The following is a 246-nucleotide window of genomic DNA, read 5'->3' on the forward strand; positions in this document are numbered from 1 at the left end:
CTGCTCCCTCCCGCCCCTCCACACACACACACACACACACACACACACACACTGGGGATGAGCTCCCAGCCCACCCTGACCATGGAATTGAACTGTGACTCCTGGTTCCTGGGTCTATGCTCAACCACTGAGTAACATCTTTGGGCTCTTCCGTTGTTATTTAATCTTCTTGTCTCTCTTGCTTTATGCAAGGTAAGGCTTTGATTTTCATATGAATAATAATAAAAATAAAAATAAATTCATACA

Source organism: Myotis davidii, unplaced genomic scaffold, assembly GCF_000327345.1.
Source record: "Myotis davidii unplaced genomic scaffold, ASM32734v1 scaffold657, whole genome shotgun sequence".
NCBI lineage: Eukaryota > Metazoa > Chordata > Mammalia > Chiroptera > Vespertilionidae > Myotis > Myotis davidii.